Source organism: Limulus polyphemus, unplaced genomic scaffold, assembly GCF_000517525.1.
Source record: "Limulus polyphemus unplaced genomic scaffold, Limulus_polyphemus-2.1.2 Scaffold6336, whole genome shotgun sequence".
NCBI classification, from domain to species: Eukaryota; Metazoa; Arthropoda; class Merostomata; order Xiphosura; family Limulidae; genus Limulus; species Limulus polyphemus.
Genome location: NW_013671946.1, coordinates 1,233 through 14,779, shown reverse-complemented (window position 1 = coordinate 14,779; position 13,547 = coordinate 1,233).

Genomic DNA, 13,547 nt, shown 5'->3' with positions numbered 1-13,547 from the left:
GTTTTTAACAACTCGACTTTCAAGATCTATATGTGCCGATGTTTCCATTTATCAACGTTATATTTAAGATTTGTGCAATAACTCAGTTAACAGATGTTTCCGCATATCAAAGCTATCTTCAAGTTTTGTACACCAAGAAAAGACTTCTGTAGGATTTCGAAACGCCAGACTTCATATATTTAAATTTTTTATCTGGCGTGTCTGATAATTTTAGCTGAATGCATTTTCACCAGCTATTTAAATTTTACCTAACTGTGTTATTAATTCTAAATTAAGTATGAATATATTTGGAACTTGTATGTATGTTTTTCAAACATTTGTTGTAGAAACTGATAAAAAAAAAGAAATCTTTGTAAAGTATAAGAGAAAAACGTAACAAAATGGAAGAGAAAACGCTTAAAGGACAGAGATTATATATATGGTGAAAAGATAGAAAAGTTGAGTAGAACAAAATTACAACATTATTGGGTAAACAACCAATATTTGCAATTCACTCATAATGATACCCTTTACTAGCAACTATAAGTTGTGAATTAGCAATTCTTAATGCTGTTATAAACAGAAACAATGATTTACCATTTAAATTTGTCGTTTCCAAGCTTGCAGATAACGAGTACAAACTCTCTATTTTGTTATTCTCAAATTATAAATATATATATATATTTATACAATTTGTTCCATTAATTGTTTTCTTGCTAATAAAGTGTTAAATTAGAAATTGACACATTAGATGGCAAGGCTAACATTGACACGTGGGTTTTATAAGTTTGAAGTTAGTTTTATAAATGAAAAATAACTTGCTTACAATCTTAGGGTTCGAATCTCCTCATCGAACATACTCGCCCTTTCAGCTTCAAGTCCTTTATAATATGACAGTCAGTCCCACTTTTCGTTGGCACAAAGTAGCCCAAGATCTGACTGTGAAAAGTGTTGACTAGCTGTCTTTCCTTTAGTCAATCACTTCAAAATTAGGGACTACTAGCGCAGATAGCCTTCGAGTAGTCTTGCATAAAATTCAACAAATAAATAACAACAACGATGAATGTGACTGCAGTTTTATTATGTTTTCAGTTATAATATCAGTAGAGAACAAAACTATAATTATTGGTGACTATGTGGATATACATATTCAATGTGGTCATTTATTATTATTCTGTTTTATATGAGAGAAGTAATTTGCTTCTGTAATCATTTGGTATTAAAGTTGGTATGTTTTTGTTTATCGTTATTCGATAGTACTTGCTTACATTATGAATTTAAAAATTATATGTTTCGAATGATATTTAAATTACGGAACAATTTTTCTGAAATAAGAAAACTGTGTTTATCTGCAAATCATTTTAAAATGGTGTTATTTTATTCCAAGTAGTTGTACGTTTTTCATATGCTCAAGATCATACCCTCATTAGTTATCCCATTATTCGATCTGAAAAGAGTGAGCTATGGCTGCTGTTGACTAGCTGCCTTTCCTCATGTCAATCTTCAAAAAGAAAATAGTGCAGTCTTAGATGATTACTTGTATGAAACTGAAAAATAAAATTATCTGTGTATGGAAGTATAAATTTGTTATTAAAATCATCAACAATTTTATTTTCTAAACAAGTGAAATCTGTTGCGTTGTAGTGGGACGACAACAGAATTAGAACACGTCGTTATCAACAAAAATGTATAATTATTTAATGAGACGGTTTTCATGGCCAGGTGGTTAGGGCGCTCGACTCGCAATCTGAGGGTCGCGAGTTCGAATCACCGTCACAACAAATATGCTCGCCCTTTCAACCGTCCGGGCGTTATAATGTGACATTCAATCCCACTATTCGATGGTAAAAGAGTAGCCCAAGAGTTGGTGGTAGATGGTGATGACTAGCTGCCTTCCCTCTAGTCTTACACTGCTAAATTAAGGACGGCCAGCGCCGTGTAGCTTTGCGGGAAGTTCATAACAAACCATTAGAAATAGAGAAAGAAAAAAAATAGCCCTTGCATGATTTAATATGGGATATTTTACGTAAGTAGTTATTTGAAATGTAGCAAATTATAGTACGTTTTTATAATTTTCTATATTTGGCAAAGTTACTAGGATTACCTGCCGCCGTACCTACTTTTGGTTTGGTTTGTTTTGATTTTCGCGCAAAGCTATTCCATGACCATCTGCTCTAGCCATTCAAAATTTAGTAGTTATAGACTAGAGCGAAGCCAGCTAGTCACCAACCCTCTAATATCCACGCTAAAGGATTGACTGTCATTCTTATAATGCACTCATAGCTTAATATGTAGGAATATTTTATAGTATAGTTCAAATTTGAACCCGACTCCGAAATTCAGAGCTCTACGCAAAGGCGGATTAAGGGTCAGACGGGCCGAGAGCTAAAAGTTTTCTAATGGGCCTATTAAAATCACGACTAAAGACTGAACTAAGATAAACATCAACAACTAAACATCAAGATGTGTTTTACTTTTGGAGACAATGGGAAAATGACATACACAGACTTGCAAAACTCATCTATCATATTAGATGTATTTGAATCGGAGAAGTGATGTTCTAACAGACAAAATTTCAATTTAGACAACAAAACATATGACAGAAAGAATCTACATTTACCCAAACCAAACAACTCATGCATTTACGCGCACGCAAATAAACAAACACACACACGTTTATATCATGTCATCTGTACTTGGTTAAGCTACTGTTTTCTTAGCTCTTTTTGTAGAAAAGGTATTTAAGATCTGTTTGGTGTCAAGTGATTCTCACAAGTCATTTTCTATACATAAAAGATCCAGTGCGTTTATCCTGTCTTGGCACATTGTTGATTGAAATGTGTTCTTTATCCTTTTTATTGTCGAAAATGATATTTCTCCCGATTAATTGCTTGATATGAGGCACAGACACATCCTTAAGATTATCAGGTGATTTGGGAAAGTTTGTTTCATAGATTGCTCGCATATCGTTCTCAGCATACTTTGTTCCTTGGATTCTGACGGCTTTCAACGAAATCTGTCTTGTAGGGGTGGTAAATTGAACAATTTCTTCTTTTGTGAAATTATTCAAGTCAGTAGGATAAGTAGTAATCAGCTTTTGGTGGCATTGCGGAGGTACTGTATAGGCATGGACTTTATCTTTTGTACAAAGTTTGAACTAACATTTTCATATGCCACTATTCTATCGTCTAGTGCAAGAGTCACTGTCGATTACTGTTAAGAAAGTTGTGAACTTTATCTTAAGTAAATGGTAAAAAATCACTGTCCTTAGCATTCCCTTCGTCCCATCGTGTATTTCTCTTCCTTTTTCTTGATCTTTCGACTTTATATGTCTCACATCCTGACAGTTGATTACCCTTTTCTCCATATTCGGGAAATGAATCTTGTAATTCCTGCAAGAATGTCTTGAGAGATTTTAAGATATGAGAAGTTGTACTGACATCCATTTAGGAGTTTTGTTACGAACAACTTGTCTTGTGAAAGCTCTCTTGAATAACGTTTCATAAATCCATCACTATACCTGTTTCTAGTTGTTTCAATTATAGTATATGGATTTTTGGCTCTAAGTACATTTGAGGCTTTTCAGAGTCATCGTCTGTAATAGAAGCGAGGATTTATGTTATGGCTTTGTACCTCAATTTGAAGGCTCGCATTGCTTCTGAATGGGAGCTCCATCTTGTGTATGATAACCTCTTTATCATTGAGTATCCTGGTTTTCAAGTACATCATGTACATATTTTCACAGGCAGGTTGAAGCTGAGAAATATACATAAAGCTTCTGCACAAAAGCAAAGAATAAACAAGATTCAGTACAGCAGTCCACAACACACTGTCCAACCAAACTGAGCAAATGAGCACAGCAGGAAACATTGTCTGCTAGAGATTTCTTCTCTTTGATCGAGGCTTGCATGCCACCATTTTTGCACTCATATTGAATGCATTGTCGTAAGACTGCCCACGGCAATCTTGAATTTTTATATCATTCTTTTCAAGGAAATTAAAGAGAAATGAAAAGTCTAACAAGTTCTGCTCCTTTGTGATTGCATATTTGTAAGAATGTGGCAAATCTCTTTACAGAACCATCATCTAGAACGTAACTAAATATTATTGACAGCCGATCCATATATATTTAAAGTAGACTCAACAGACACTGAGTAATAATTGATTTCCTGGATAATAGTGGCGAAAACTTCTTTGTGTAGGATTTCTATGAATTCGTCACAAACAGTTGAGGATAAGTATAACTCATGACCTTTTCCCTTATTTACGCGTTTTTGAATGTGTTCAGCAAGAAATGTATAATACTCAGCCAATAGCTTCAGTATTTCTAAGTGTTTGCCATTATGCACTGAACCAACTACTTCATCACTTTCTGACTGAGGAAAAGGGCTTGATTTGATACAATAAGGTTGACATTCACCAGCATCAAGAAATTTAGTGTATACATTGTTGTTTACATTGTCTTGTTTGACAAGGGTTTCGGCACTAGAGGGCGAAGCCCATAAATCACTTAGCTTCCTAGATTGAGAGCGTGTGTGTGTATGTGAGGTGTCAGAACGAACTACCTAATTGTTTCATAATAAATTATTGCATATCATTTTCTGTATGTTACGTATTACAATTTATCCCAGACAAGCCTCCAATTTATTATGTAACGTATTATAATTTGGAATAGCCTGAGACTGAGTAAAATTATATTTTAAATTTAGAAATTAAAGAAATGTCGAATGTATCCAATTTATGACACAGTTTTTTAATATAAATATATTTTAGTATATAAACAATAACACAATTTACAATAACGGTTATTACAAATAATGATCTATGTGCAAAAGTTTTACAAACTTACACACAATATTTAGTCCTCTATGTGGTCTGGAAAGTTATAGTTTTTGAGGATTATAGTACACCAACTATAGTGAACCAATAGCGCAGCAGAGATAACCAATTGTATAGTTTTGTGCTTAACAGCAAAACAAATAAACAAAAAATATATGACCATAATTCTGGAAAACAAAGATGGACGAGTTATAAAGCCGAAACATTATAAGGTAAAAAAGTTTTAACTTCTGTTTAACAATGGTACAGATAGAGCTTACTTGGGTTTGACATGTCGCGTTGGTTATATTTATAGGCGTGAAATTTCAGCTTACACAACAATACAGACGATACACCAGTGTCTATGTACAAACATGTATTGTTGATTCTTACCCTAGAGAATTTTCTACAATTTTAGTGAACAGGTGGGAATTTCACAATACAGATTTAACAGTATTAGTTATGTACATTTTTAAATATAAATTTAACTTGAACAAACATCGATATTAAAACAGATATAGGATAGTAAATCCATCACATGTACTTAAAAATTTCAAATTTTGTACTTGGATGACTTGTGTTCTATACCCTCCAATTAATGATGCTTGTCAAGTTGTCAACGAATTATTTACAGTTGATATGAGGACCAATGTAGGCTTACAAGTAATTATGGAGTTTTTACAAGTTGCAAATTCTGTTCAAGAAACACAAACAAATTATACATTATATCCTAAAAGCTTAAAATACTGTTACTTACCTTGTTAGTAATGGTTAGACTCTTTTCTCGAACAAAATCAGAAGCCTTTGAAAATGAGGAATCAAAAAATCTAGAAACTTAGGTCTAGTCATATTCTAGGCCTACTGCTTGATCATACGATACAAAATGGTATGTCAGGCGCAAGCCACGAGGGAGGAGTTTAACTTACAGCTTTATGAAAATTTCAAGAGATTATAATTAGCCAAGACTTATCATTCGATTAACGTGACTAGATCTAGCTTCGCTTAGACTTAGCATATTTGCATTATAAATTGCATGCAAATGTGTTAGTCCAGAGTGTTGTTACATCTAGTCACAGTATTTGGAGGCAAACCAATCAAATCTTTGCACTTTATATTGCACTTACCCACGTCTCACACACAAACTCTCTCTCTTCAAAAATAAGTAGACTTGGTGGAATGAATTTTATCAAGCATTTTCTTCAAAAAAATGAAGACGGAACTTTTTGGAGCCCAGGCTCAATAGCCCCCGCCTTAATCCGTCCCTGGTTCTATAGTTACCAAACCATGCCCCCTTTTTACACTTGTATAAACAAACAATAAATAACTGTTTTAAGAAATTCACAAATTAAGTTTATTCAAATTTTGTCAAAATAGACGTATTATTTAAAAGGCTTATAAACACTTTCAATGACTTCATTTTTTTTTCTATGTTACTCGCCCATTTCCTACCAGTTTCAGAAACAGCTATTCCTTCTAAATGTGTCAAGATGACTGTGATTGTAATATTTTTTTAATTCATCTTTCATTTAAATTCAATACGCTATACTTATTTAAGCCCTGTGTTTTGTAACACTATTAAAATATGATTTGATTCCTTTTTCTTTTCTAAGAAATCTTCAAGAAACTGTAGTATATCCATATGAATTGAATTATCGTTAGAGCTATCAGATAGGCTCACTAATAATTGGAAGTTTGCTCAAGATATTAGTCATGCGGAGTAATACTAAAACTCTTAACTGAGTCTGTGTTAAACGGAATAATGAGACTAGGCACAAATAGAAAATATAATGCACAATCTTTATTAACCAATAAAACACAGACACAGTGTGCATACTTGCAGTTCTTACTTACGCCAAATGATCGCATTTACCCAGAGCTACATGTGATTGATCATTTTAATTACAAAATACCCGAGAAATTACTCTCTAGATATTACCTGAACAACCGCTGAAGGACACTGCTGTCAACTTTCTCAGACGACACATTATAACAATGTTCCCCGGGCGGTAACAGGTATTACCTACTTCGAGAACAACAAAGGACAAAGTTAACTTGAAATAAGATAAATTTTGCGATTTTCTCGAAGACGTGCTATGTGAAAACTTCACATATTCTGACCAAAGATTTAAAAATTATTGTTTTCCATTGCTTCGCCCACTTTCGGCGTCAAAAATACTTTTGTGTAATGATGTATATTTCATTGCCGTGAATTCAAAGTTCTGTCGATGTGTCCGGTTATAATTGGTATTAAGTTATCATGAAAAACAGCAATTATTTATTTGAAGAAAAAAAGAAACACTCAAACAAATCTAGTTTTGTAGAATGTTTCAGAATAAAATATTTTATGAGTTTAAAACATATCCTACTGATACATTGTAATTCATAAAAAAGTACTGTTGACGTTTGATTTAGCATCATATTATTAATTAAGGTATATTCAAAAAAAATTTATGTTTATAAGAATATTAAGCTTTTTTTCAACCGTTATGAGAAGAGTACGGGAGTGAAAAACTAATATCGATGATTGGTCAATTTCATATTTATAAGTTCAGAAACCGCTGAACTACATACTGCAATAAGATTAAACCCAGCTTACGAAAAATGTCATCAAATGATAAATATAAAAATGAGCTAAATAATGAATAAAAAACGTAGTCAAAGTAATTAATCGATCTTCATTGGTTACTGCTTACAACTGTATTATTTTCATATGTTGGAAATGTTTAAAGAAACAGACTAACACTTTTGTATTAAGTTTTTAAATACTTGAAAATAACAGTTCGAGATATTTAATTTATAAACATGTACAGTTAAACACTCTACAGAACTTATAATTTCAAAATAACCTAAGTGCATAGCCAACGTTTATTATTACTAATAATTCATGCTACTATAATAAAAGGGATTTATGCTTCTGTTATAACTGTTCAAGTAGTCGTACTCAAAAACAATAGTGTATAAAAAAACAGATGATTTTCTCTTTAAAAATTAACCTTCAAATATATATAAAACTGGAAATAAAATATGTAAAACTAGTTTGCATTTGATAGGAAAACAATAAGCTATGAATTGATACTCTTTATGAACTTCAGATATTTAGTTGATTTCAATATAGTGCATGTCCTTGTGTTATTTAATATTACGCATTTTGGGTGAATTATCAAAGCAACACTGCTATGGATACTGTTTTTTTTTCTTTTGTTCCTAAGGCTTCTTACACACTTTGTAGCAGTCCTGAACGGTTCTGTAAATATACCTGCCTTAAAGTATACCCTACTATCTACTGTTCAATTTAAAATAATTATTACATTTTAAAGTGTAATTGAAATATGTTAATTGGCAAGTTATACTAATATTTTTGTGATAAGAAATTAAACATTTTCAAATCCAGTCTGTTGCTGGTAATGAGCTAACAATACAATACTAAAAGTTAACATTAGAAACATTTTTTTGTGTATCTGTCTCCAGTTGAGACAAAACAATACCCACCTTGAAGAGTACGATAGGAACAAAACTGAGTTGATTGACAGGTGAGTGAGACTAGGAGGTCATTTAATTGATAACTGTATTTCATAATATTTAATTCTTATATTTCAGTTACTACATCACTTCATAAACAATAATCAATCGTTATGTTTCAATCAAATAATTAATAATTTATATGTTCAAGTTACAAATAATGATCATTATAATCAGATAATTATCTGTTCTAAAAAGATCATTTGGGCTCAAAGGGATTATTTTATCCACTTCTTAATTTAAAAAGTTTAGTTTAATTCGTTTAGCTATACTATTACTTTAATCTGGAGAAAGCGTGACCCAGTGGTTAAGGTGCCGGAATGTGGATCCGAGGTTTCGTGGATTGTGCCCCGTTACCGTCAAAAAGTTTGTTTGTTTGTTTGGAGTTAGAGATAAAGCTACACAATGGACTATCTGTACTGTGCTCACCAAGAATATCGAAATCCGGTTTTTAGAGCTATAAACCTTCAGACTAACCGCTGTGCCAATGAGGGGGGGGGGGGGAGTCAAAAAGCAATCGCGCTCTCCACTTTGGGGTTGTGGGTGCGTTAGAATAATGATGGTAAAATCCCATTATTAAATTAGACTAGCCCACGAATTAAAGCTGCTTTCCCTATAGTATATTACTTCGAAATTAGAGTCTTCTAGCGCAGACAGCATTTCAGTAGCTTAGTGTGAAATTCAGTAATCAAAAACTGTAATCTATCTTTAATATCAAAAGACGCGGTACTTTTGATTCTGAATGGTATGCAATTACCACACATCTCACTCTTTGAAGCATGTATTTTACATCTACAAGGTACTTCTGTCTCTTGGTGATATGCAACTACCAAACATCTCACTTTCCCATAGCAAGTATTTTATATCTACAAGGTACTTCTGTCTCTTGGTGATATGCAACTACCACACATCTCACTTTCTCATAGCAAGTATTTTATATCTACAAAATACTTCTGTCTTTCAATGGTATGCATATTTCACTCACCCATAACAGGTATTTCTGTTTCCAGCTAGTATGAAAATACTACTTATGTCACTTTCCACAGCCTGTATTTTATAGCTACAAGACTAACAGATTAGTTTCTGACCTTGAGAGATTCAGAACACACTGTGAAGTTCTATCTATCATCGTTCCATTGCTTCTACCCAAGATTAATAGATTAATTTATGATCAAGAGAGATCCAGAAGACGCTGTGAAGTCCTATCATCGATCCATTGTTTCTGCTCAAGAATGACAGAAGAGAGTCATTTAAATCAGCTTAAAGCCATCATTAGTATTCGTTTTTAACCTTAACATATTGCAATAAGTCTTCCACTAGGCGATAATTGTTTTATTCGCTGAATAGTGATCATTTTGTAGTTTCAACTTCACATCACCATGTCTTGTCTTTTTCATTCCACTTATAACACATTACTACACTCACGCAAGTTTCTGTCGGTTGTACATGGTAAAACTTTTGTTTATTTTATTTACAACATTTCACCAGGTTTCTCTAGCATCATCAGATGAAATAGAAGAACTGAGGCTAGCAGAATTTAATTTAAAAATAATCATACAAGAATCTATAACAATGGTAATCTACAAGCATGCGACTAAGCAATTGCAAACGGTAAAGTAATTCTTCAATGAACTGTCAATTTAGGTATAATAAGTAACGGTTTTAGGCCTGAGTTTAAGTATTAAGATTTGTTCTATATACAAAAGAGAATGAAATAATTAATATATATATATATACAAATGAAAACCCTTTTATTTGTTAAGAATAGGGTTGTGTTTTTTATTAATAGGACTTCTTTCATTTTTCGTCTATTAATGTTATCTTTTCCGCTGAGGATTTTTACCTGAGAAGAATCATAAGAATGATTTTTCCTAGAGATGTGTTCAAAAAGATGAGATGGAGATTTTAAATGTTCACCTAAACGAGTAGAAAGCTGTCTGCTTGTCTCACCAACATACAGCTTTTACAATTCGTTCATTCAGTTGTATACACATTTCCTGAAGTATCATTATCCATACACTTTTTCCATATCATTTGATCAAGCTTTTTTTTCAGGTAAAAATGTAAATTGTACTTTAATGTCAATTTTATATTCTCTGACTGTTTAAATCAGATTGTTTTGATAGCATAAGATAAGTTTGGGATGAGTGGTAAAATACAAGTGACAGGGACATATTCGGAAGAATCATTTTATGATGATATAAAAAGCTGTTTAGTTTAGATATTATTGATTAATTTATTTTTGTGAGCGAATAATTTATTATTGTTTAGTTTTTATTATAATAAGAGTTAAAAGCAGATGATTGTAGGAAGTTGTATTTATAAGTCATTGATGATGTGACTATCGAACGTCGCATGCAATACAGTGACGTCGAAAATATAGAGATTTCTAGAAGGTTTCTAGTATTGTAAGTCCTCATACATACTGCTGTGCCACTGGAGGCAATCGTTTTGGTAACATGCCAGGGTAACATTTATCGCTTCAAAAAACTCCGAGAATTTAGTAACTTTGTTCAATTAGTCACATTTGATTTACGAAATCTGTTCACTAAAGTCCACGTTCTTGAAGCGATAAATGTTGCCCTGGAATGTTACAAAAACGATTCTAATCCTCGTGTTTGCCTAAATATCAATACTATGAGAAAACTGTTTCTTCTTGCCGCTAAATCTTCCAGTTTGAAGATGTGAATTTTATCCACATTGAAGGCCTAAGTATGGAAAACCCTGTAGCTCCAGTACTTGCTAATATAGTTTTGATAAGAATTGAGGACACTGCCATCTCAAATTCATTTTATAAACCAATTTTTGTTTGTTTTCGATATGTTGACAACATTTTTTCAGCCTTCAATAACCTTAATTTATTTACGAGTTTTCTCTCATCTAAATTAGATACACTCAAATACAAAATTCACGGTGGAAAATAAAGTTGATGACAAATTGTCTTTTTTAAATGCTCTTGTTACAAATACATACATAGGCTTCCAAACCTCCGTATTTCGCAAGAACACTCACACTGGACTTCCGTTCATGACAATGCCAAAATGACAATGCTATTCGTACAAATGAAATAATTAGTTTCAACCAGTCTTCCCGCTAAGCTGCGTGGTTGTACAACAACCAATTAAGTGTCATGCCCTTCATTATTACAGCTGTGCACACACTCAGTAATGGTGAGGAGTCTTTAACACACTGACGGCCTTAATTAATGACCTTGGCAGTTGATAGGCCTAAAACCCAAATAACCAACTGGTGCATTGCAAAGCGGCCTTATAATCCAATGGGGTCGATAGTCTAAAAATACCCCCCCCCCCAAATAAATAAATAAAACAATAACAACAACAAAAAACTGGTAGCGCACATTGCCTTGATACTGGTGCATATCAAAAAATTAATTTCGCACATGGATTGATAGAATTAGAGAAAACATTGGTTCCAACATTCCAAAAATAAACAGAATACCTTAGAATTCAGTTTTGTGTACAAAACAATTTCTCTCACACTGTTGTTGATAAAGTATTTGCTTCCTTTGAGTATAAGCTACAAACAGACAAAGAAAATTATCCTTCCGAATATTGTTCCTGTCACTTGTATCTTAACATTCATACCAAACTTATCTCATGCTATCAAAACAATGTGGTTAAAAGAGTCAGAGAGTGTAAAATTGACATTAAAGTACAATTTATATTTTTAGCTGGAAAAAAAAGGCTTAGTCAACTGATATTGAAAAAGTATATGGATAATGATACTTCAGGAAATGTGTATACAACTGAATGAATAAATTGCAAAAGCTGTTATATTGGTGAGACAAGCAGATAACTTTCTACTTGTTTAGGCGAACATTTAAAATCTCCATCTCATGTTTTTGAACACATGTCTAGGAAGAATCATTCTTTTGAATCTTCTCAGGTAAAAAACCCTCAGTAGAAAAGACAACATTTATAGACAAACAATAAAAGCCGCCCTATTAATAAAAAAACATAACCTATTCTTAACAAATAAAAGGTGTTCATTTATATTGTTACGACAGTGGTAGATGAGTTCTAAAACGATCGGGAAACATCACGAATAATCCAGTATGTGCTAGGCGCCCTCTATTCCTGTATATAAGTGCGTCGGATAACGTGAGACAAATCAATCGGAATTGAATTGGAGACAGAGATAGAGACGGACAACTGAGTCAAGCGCGTGAGTCGTTCATTGTGAATTATAGCGTTTGTTTAAGTTATAGCGTGACTATTGAAATTAAGAGTACTGCAAACTTGTATTGAGAAAGAATAAACTAGTTTCATTTAAGAAAGGACTTGTGTCGCTAAAGTTTCATCCGAAAGAAATTATACGCGAAATTAACTAACGACCAGAGACGTGTTGAGGGACACCCACCAATCACCACCGTGAAAGTCCCAACAGCTAGGTGTAAAATGCCAAATACACATAGTGTCTATGTGACAGGAAAGCTGGATGGCCAAAATTGCAACTTTGTCATAGATTCTGCATCTCAGCAAATCCCTGTGAGCATCGAGGTGCTGGATCACAAAGAAGTACCAGAAGCTGTACAGAAGCTCTGTGGTGTGACAGGACATTATGCAAGGTTGTGGGGACCAGTGTGGGTAAATATTGAGATCATGGGCATGAAGAACAGACAGAAAGTATACTTGGCTGACATTGAAGACCAATGCATATTAGGATTGGACTATTTACTACCAAGGAAGTGTGTAGTTAACTTCGATAAAATGACTTTTGGAAACAACAAAGGCCATATTCCAGTAAGTGTTGCTGCATCCGTTGATTTGCATGTTACAGCACTTAAGTCAACTACAATACCCCTATGTCAGAGAAGATAATTTGGGGTAGGATAAAAGAACATCCCCAAGGAAGCCTGATGCTTGTGGACCCATCCAGGCCAGCGGATTTGAAGATTGGAAGGTCACTTGTGGAAAGTCATCAAGTAGTACCTATAACAGTGGCCAATTTCTCTAAATGTGAGCAGACACTTAAGGAAGGGGCGTTGTTGGGTGTGTGCCAGGACGTAGAGCCAGTCAATGTTAAAGCAAGGAATACAACTGTAAAGAAAGGACATACACTTCCAGAATATTTGACTGACCTCTATAAGAAGAGCATAATCCATTTGTCATCATCACAGGCTCTTCAGATGAAAGAACTTTTGGCAAACTATGCTGATGTCTCTTCGAAAGGAGATCATGACCTCGGCTGCAAAAACCTGGTAAAGCACA